Source organism: Gopherus flavomarginatus, chromosome 6 (genome assembly GCF_025201925.1).
Source record: "Gopherus flavomarginatus isolate rGopFla2 chromosome 6, rGopFla2.mat.asm, whole genome shotgun sequence".
Taxonomy (NCBI): Eukaryota; Metazoa; Chordata; order Testudines; family Testudinidae; genus Gopherus; species Gopherus flavomarginatus.
The window spans coordinates 123207787-123213444 of NC_066622.1; positions in this window are offsets into that span (position 1 = coordinate 123207787).

The following is a 5658-nucleotide window of genomic DNA, read 5'->3' on the forward strand; positions in this document are numbered from 1 at the left end:
GGCAGCGAAGGGGGTGGAAGTGTCTGGAAATAGCTGCAAAGGGGCCAGGCGGAGGAGGAGCTCAAGGGGGAGGAGAAGGAGGTGGAGAGACGGAGCGACTGGCCGGCTCGGCTGGAAACTTCTGGTTGCGTCGAGCAGAACTTGGTTGCGGCAGCTGGGCGGAGAGAGGCTGCTTGAGTCACCCTGGGCACCGTCATGGCTAATGCGCGTTGTGCTTAGCGCAGGCCAGCCCGCAGCGCTGTCCTCCCCGGGCTGCCTGCTGCGAGAGCCGGGGGGAAGGGCTGAACGCCTTTCCCACACTTGTAACTTCTGAGTCATGGGGTCAGGGTAACAGATGTTTACATCCCAGCCCATCCTTTTCTCTGGGGCTGCCTCTTCAATTCTGTGATTGCACAGTGCCCAGCACAGTCCTGAGCGGGAGCTTTGGCAGAGGTGGCCCTAGCCTACAGGGGGCATAAACAGGAATATTTTGCCACCCTCCCCCCCCCCAACAGTGGCAGCCGAGGCTGAAATCATATAGGTTATATAAAAGTTCCAGAATCCAGGACTGCTGTGATCAACTCCTAAGCTTGATAAAAAGCAAATAGAGGGACCCCTATTTGAGCCAGGGCTGCCCAGTGGAGCAATTTGCCCCAGGCCCTGAAGGGGCCCCCACGAGAATATAGTATTCTATAGTATTGCAACTTTTTTTTATGGAAAGGGCCCCTGAAATTGCTATACCCCAGGCCCCCTGAATCCTCTGGATGCCCCTGATTTGAGTTGACCCAGGGCCCTAACAATTGTTTAGTCTGCTTATGCCTAGTACAGGCACTGGTCTTTGGGCATTACCATAATGTAAATGTTTAATAATCTGGGTGCTGGCTGCCTTTGCATACAGCAATAAACCAGCAGTTTCTGATAGATCAAATGTTACACATCTAAAACAGGCATATTCTCCTCTGAATCACACCTATGCAACCCCGCTGGACCAACTGCATCTTAGGAGTAACTTCGTTGTGGCCAGTGCACATGGGATAATGGTACTTGGCCTGATTCTTCTCTCATTTACAAGGTGTAACTTCATTCACTTCAGAGGAGCTACTGGGGCCCTTATCCTGGAAATGTGTATGTGTATGCTTAAGTTTACTCTTTGAGCTGCCTTTGTCCATGCAGATTCCACTGTATGTGTATGCATCTCATGCATGATGCTGCAAGCCTGGAATGTTTTAGCCAGCTGTGTCCATTGGGGCTGTGCACACATACACTCTGCACACTCCTGCACCTGCCGTAGCAAAGGTATAAATTGTGGAGCAGCCCTAACCCCCATTCAGTTCCTTCTCACCAACCACGGTAGCAAGTGGGATCCCACAGTGTCCTGCTTCCTTGTAGCTCTTAGGTAGTTTAGGACTATAGTTAGTAAGATAGCCTAGGGTACGTCTATACTACCTGACAGATCAGCGGGTAGTGTTCAATGCATCGGGGTCTGATTTATCGTGTCTTGTCTGGACATGATAAATCAGGAGTCGGCAACCTTTCATCAGCGGTGTGCCGAGTCTTCATGTACACACTCTAATTTAAGGCTTCGAATGCCGGTAATACATTTTAACATTTTTTAGAAGTCTCTCTCTAAGTCTATTATATATAACCAAACTACTGTTATATGTAAAGTAAACAAGGTTTTCAAAATGTTTCAGAAGTTTTATTTAAAATTAATTTAAAATTCAGATCTCATTAGTTTAGTGTGATCCTTGCCCTTGCTTTTCCTTGCTGAGTTTTCCAGTGTCTGGTGGCACCTATTTAGATACTTTAAGCTGCAAACAGGCTTCTGAGATATAAGTTGATAACTGGCTGGCAGAAGGTCAGTGGCTGGAACCCCTGATCCGCGGCTGAGGTGAGTGGAGCTGGCAGCTGGTAGGGCTGAGGAGGGTCGGAAGCCTGGACCTTGTCTGGCAGGGGGCCTGCACTGGAACTCCAACTGGAAGCAGAGTGAGTGGGGCTGAGGGGACCCCTGCTGGCAAAGGGGCAGCAGCCAGAACCCAGAGCAGCGGGGGGCTGACCGCCAGAGCTCTGGGATTTCCACCACCGCCTCCTGCCAGCTGGGGTATCAGTCTGCTGCCAGCCTGGGGTTCCTTCCTCCAGGCCAGCAGCTGGGCTGAGTGGGACCGGCGGCAGGACCCTGGCTGGCAGGAGCCAGCGGTGGAAACCTCAGAGCCGGGGCTGGCTGAGCAACTCAGCCCGCCTCCGCTCTGGGGTTTCGGCTGCTGGCTTCTTGCTAACTGTGCTCTCAGCCTGCCGCCAGCCTGGGGTTCCTTCCCCCAGGCCAGCAGCTGGGCTGAATGGGACCCCGGCTGGCAAGGGGCCAGCAGCGGGAACCCCAGAGCGGCGGCGGGCTGAGCAGCTCAGCCAGGCCTGCATGCCATGAAAAATCGGCTTGTGTGCCACCTTTGGTATGCATGCCGTAAGTTGCCGACCCCTGTGATAAATGGATCCCCAAATCAACGCCCATACTCCACCTCGGCAGGAGGAGTAAGTGGAGTCAACTGGGGAGCCGCGGCAGTCGACTTGCCGCCGTGAGGACTACCGGGTAAGTCAAACCCCCCACTCTATCCCGCTAGTGTAGCCCAAGCCTTAGTATAGAGTTTGATAAGTTTTACTTAAGCCCATTGGCTAAAAACAAAAAAAACCTTTTAGTCTTGCCTTAGCACCAAGAAATAGGTCTGAGGTGCAGAGCAGGTCCCTGGACTTCAAAATCTGACCTGCCTCTGAGATTGCTGTGCCTGTTAATGATGCACACTTTAAGAAAGTGCTTATTGTTTGGGAGAATCACACATACCTAATAAGTGAGCCAGTTTTTGCTCTTTTTCTGAGTGCACACAGTGTACTTGTGATGCCTTTCTACAGTTATTTTGTATATAGAAGTCTATGTGAAATAGATCTGACTCCACAGTACCCTCCTCAAGAGCAACCAATTCTTCCTGTGAAGTCAGTTTCTTCAAGTGCCTTGACTTCAAGAGGTGTCACTACAGGACATGAGATCTGCTTTTAAGAGAGCACCTGCTGCTGACAAACACTCAGAGCCTGCTTATCCCTACTCAGCCCTTCTCAGGTGAGTCAGTTGCTCCTGCTACCCAAGACAGGAAGGGACAGAGCTCTATTGATGAGCTTGGGCTTGGCACCAAATGAGGACAAAGTTCTGCAAGTATCTGACAAACTTCCTTAGGAGACCAGAGATGAACTGAGAGAAGAGGCTTCAGAAGACCAACTTGTAACAAAAAATGCTTTGAAGACCTCATTGGATGCCTCTGACACTGCAGCCAGATCAATGGCCACTGCAGTCTCTATGAGAAGAACATCTTTGTTGCAGTCATCAGGAATTCCTAAAGAGGTTTGGGCCACGATTTGGACACCTACCTTTTATGTTTATGATCTGTTTAATTCTCAAATCAATGAGGCACTCTGTGGTCTGAAGGATTCCAGGGCGATGCTCTGGTCTCTTTGTCCATAAGAGGAAGCAAGCAAGATTTATTCATTTTCTAGGTCGAGCCTCCATCTTTCTCATATCAATATTGTGACAGGGCATTGGGCAACAGCAGGTGATCCAGCACTCACACCTGAATATGGGAACTGTGCCAAATTGATAGATTGAGGATAAACTGGAGAAAGTTAAAAGCTAATTATCTCATGAACTCAGAGGGTACAAAGGTACAGGAAAGGAGTGCAAAAGGAGAGAAAATGGAAGAGCTGTAGGCTGGGCTCAGGAAGCCTTAGGGTATGTCTACACTGCAATAAAAAAACCTGCCAGACCGGATCTTCTGGACTGTTTGATGACAGTCGTCAGCCAAACATATGCAACTATGGAAGTTTCTTACCACATCCTATCAACGCTTGTTTGGTAGACAGATCTTTTAAATGTCTGCCAATGTGTTCTGTTTCATAGAATCTCAGGGTTGGAAGGGACTGCAGGAGGTCATCTAGTTCAACCCCCTGCTCAAAGCAGGACCAATCCTCAGACAGATTTTTGCCCCAGATCCCTAAATGGCCCCCTCAAGGATTGAACTAACAACCCTGGGTTCATCTACAGGCTCCTTGTCACAGAGTCCCCAGGCGATGCTCTGGAACTGCTCTCCTTACAAAGCCACTCAGGATTCTGGTGAAGTCTCCTCTCTGTGAGCAGATTGTCTTCAGGGCAAGAAGCTCACATGGCTTCCATCTTCCTGGGTCTGACCTTTGGAGCATTCAGCATCCTCTGCCCCTCCGTGCACTTCCCACAGCAAGTCTGCCCAGGCAGGGTCCTGGGAAAGCCAGAGGGTCCTGCACCCCAACTTCGCAGTCAGACGTGACTCTTAGTCAGCCGGTAAAACAGAGGTTTATTAGATGACAGGAACACAGTCTAAAGCAGAGCTTGTAGGTACAGAGAACAGGACCCCTCAGCCAGATCCATTTTGGGGGTTAGTGAGCCAGACAACCAAGTCTGCACCTCACTCCACGTCCCCAGCCAGCGTCAAACTGACTCATCCTCCAGCCTCTCCTCCTCTGGGCCTTGTCCCTTTCCTGGGCCAGGAGGTCACCTGATTCCTTTGTTCTCAAACACCTTTAACTATCACCTTGCGGGGGGGAGGGTCCAGGCCATTAGTTGCCAGGAGACAGAGGGTCAGCCGTTTATGTATATGGCCCTTTGCTCTGCAACAATTACACCTTCCTATCCCACCACCTAGAGACTTAAGAAATGCATAGGGGAAACTGAGACATCCCTACAGTATTCAGAGGAAACATTAAGAACAGTCCCACTTCATCACACACCTCAAGTACTCTGGTGACAGATGTGTCCAAGATAGGTTGGGATGCTCATTTAGACTCTCTCTGAATTTAAGGAATGTGGTCCTGAGCACAGTCTCAGTTGCACATAGATATACTAGAGCTCAGGGTCATTCATTTAGCCAGCCAGGCATTCCTTCCCCTCTTTGAGGGGATCACCATTCATATTCTGATGGACAATATGACTGGTATGCTCTATATAAACAGAGAGGAGCAAGCAAAATCATCCCTGTTATGTCACAAAGAAATATACCCCTGGGACTGGTGTATCCGACATCTGTTCAACCTAGTAGCTCTCCATTGGCCAGGTACCCAAAACAATTTAATAGAACACCTCAGCAGAAAAAGCTCTGACAATCAAGAACTGGATCAGGTATTCAAAACTAGGGTCTTCATTTGAGACAACTGTTCACTGCCAACATGGATATGTAATATCCAGTGTTCTTATCCTGAGAGGAGGTAACCCCATGTTCTATTGCAAATGCATTTCTGTTCCAAAGGGACAATGATCTGCTTTATGCCTTTCCTCCTGTCCCTTTAGTCCCCAGAAGTTTTAAAAAGATTTGCTAAGACAAAGTTCAGGTGGTAATGATAGCCTCAGTCTGGGTGCTAGTTCTGGTACTCTAATCTGAGGCAGCAGTCAGTCAGTTCCACTTTAAAAACCAACTGGACATAATTTCCCAGAAACAAGGCCTGGTGCTTCAACTGATCCAGAATCTCAACACGTAACAGCATGGAATCTGGCTGGCTGAATTCTGTGGAAAGATCCTGCTCATCAGCTGTATGAAGATATTTTGATACAAAGCAGAAAGACCACGGGCGGTGGATGAAGCTTCCCTTTGGGGAGGTTAACCTTCTGCCTTG